Raw genomic sequence first — 2446 nt, 5'->3', positions numbered from 1 at the left:
TAAATGACTTTCCATCAGTGAACGAATCCATATCACAGAGTTGCCAACTTTACAAGCGAATGCAGACGGAAGTTGATAATAACCTGATGTTGTTACGTGATGAAATGTCATCTGATTTATACGAGTTGGAAGAGGAATATTATTCTTCATTATATAAATGATGCAGAAATTATGTACTGATAGAATACATCAGATATATGGTGTGAGCTAGAAGGAATTTCACAATTTTCAGTATACTGTAAATGATGACAAAACAATTTGGGTGATTTCTTGAGGTATAGAAAGTAAAATTTGTTCATAAACGGGTGCTGGGTAATTAGTCTGAACATACGGGCAATGAAAAATTCCACGACCTTTTTTGTCTATTAACGTTTAAAGAAAAAATATAACTAACTTATTTCTATGAGATCCACAATGCCTGAAAAGTATTTTCTCGTCTTTTCTTGTCCACTGCATGCCCGAAAATATGCCCGAAGCTCTCTTATGATATGTATGCCCGAAAAAACGGTATTGATTTCGGGCAATTTTCTCTTATGCCCCCCTGAATTACTTTGAGCTTCTACGCCTATGAGTCTGGAGGGTCGTTGCGGAGGGGTGTCCATCAAATGGGCACAAAACCAGACCCAACTTTTCTAGAGTAAAATTTTGCGTAGAATATGATGCCGAGTGGTAATCAGTGCGCCGTTGGTTCGTTTTCGAGATATTCGGGGTCAAAATTCAAATTACGTCATTTGCACTGAAAGTGAATGTTCAGCCATTCTTGTATCTCGAAAACATGCTGAAAATGATCAAAAGTAATCAACCTTTCAATAAAAATGTTAACTTGCTAAATTTACCTTTGTTCTTTGTGACCCTGGAGGCCAAAAGTTCAAATTGTCAGTTTTTGCACTAAGAAGATTTATAGCAATAAAATGTCAGCGTAAAATATAAAAACTAAAGCTAAACCTGTTCTAATTAATACAAGGAACATTTAAAACATATCTTTAGGTGGTCATAGCACCGTACATTTACTTTAGAAGGTCGAAAAAGATCGTGCATAACAGAACCAAAACACTTCGAAACCTGTTTCAAAAAACTCTTTGATTTAGTTTCACAACGATTGCTATACATAAAGAAACTATTGCGAAAAGTTGGGTCTGGTTTTGTGCCCATTTGACGGACCCCCCCCCCCCCAAACCCCATAACCCCCTCTGCACCGAGCCTCCGGTCTAAATATGGTGTAAAGACAATTTAAATTATAAATGTTGTAGAAAATGTTTGTATAATAATACATTAAATTAAAACCATTGTGGTTCTATAAGAAATTGAATTCTCTGTTTTGTAAATGATTAAGAAGTGGCAGGCATAAGCTTACTCAATTTACTGTCCTGAATATGCCACCTGTGCCATGAAAAAGGATGGTGTTGTTTGTAGATCGGTTTCATTCAATTTAGATGAAAATTAGCACATTCTACACAGTCTAATTATCACGATTACCCTTTAGTTGTTTACTCCCCTGTCTTGGTCTAAAAACATTTCTTTATAAGGTGTATTCAGTAATGCAAAGATTTGTGATCTTCAGGTTAATCATGGAGCTATATGAATCAAGTACGTTGTGCACACACAGTTAACACAGTAGGAAAAAACAGTATCCTCCTTCAATTCACGTTCGGAGATTACCCGACCGGGCGGCCCCACCTGCATGTTTTTCAGCAAATTATTTATTATTACTCTATGGTCAGTGAATTTGAGGTGCCTTGGGTGCTTCTAATGATAACAAGGGATACACAATTTTAATAGCAAAACAGATTCTTTAACAAACTATATCTGGGGCTTGTCGACTATAGAATAACAAATATGGCTCCACAGGAAGCTTTACAAAGTAGGGGGGTTGGATGGCCGAATGGTTAGCATGTGCGCGCTGTATCATAAGGTCTGTCATTGAATCAACTGGCGGGGTTTCGATTCCCAGGTTGTACGTGACAAGGAGTAGGGTCACCTGTCCAACCTCGTAGGTTTTCTCCGGTTTCCTCCCACTCACCAACCAGGAGGTACCGCGTTCGATGCCGTTCTTGGTAGAGTAGATACATCGGTATTTTCCAGTCTGGGTTCTCCTTGAAAGTCGTGCACAGTGTTAAGTCATTCGCTGGACTTGACAAAACTATCATTCACAGACTGTACAGTCAGTTGTTAATTAGTGTCAGCCCCTGTTATACTGCTGTTCCAGTTCTCCAGTCTTCCACTCGATCCATCCAGTTCTACAAGCATAAACCCAATAGAGTGCCCGAAGAAGACGATCAGTATTCCTAACAGTGAGCGGTACATGATTAACCGACATGGAAATGCTGGTCTGTCTAGCAGCAACCCACCCGTCGACCAAGAAAAAAAAAAATCGCCAACATATAGTTCAGGAGAGGGGAATGACAACTAAACAAGAAGAATGCACAGTGTATCATCCTAGAAAAAG

Source organism: Patella vulgata, chromosome 1 (assembly GCF_932274485.2).
Source record: "Patella vulgata chromosome 1, xgPatVulg1.2, whole genome shotgun sequence".
Lineage (NCBI taxonomy): Eukaryota > Metazoa > Mollusca > Gastropoda > Patellidae > Patella > Patella vulgata.
This window is presented reverse-complemented; position numbering follows the sequence as displayed.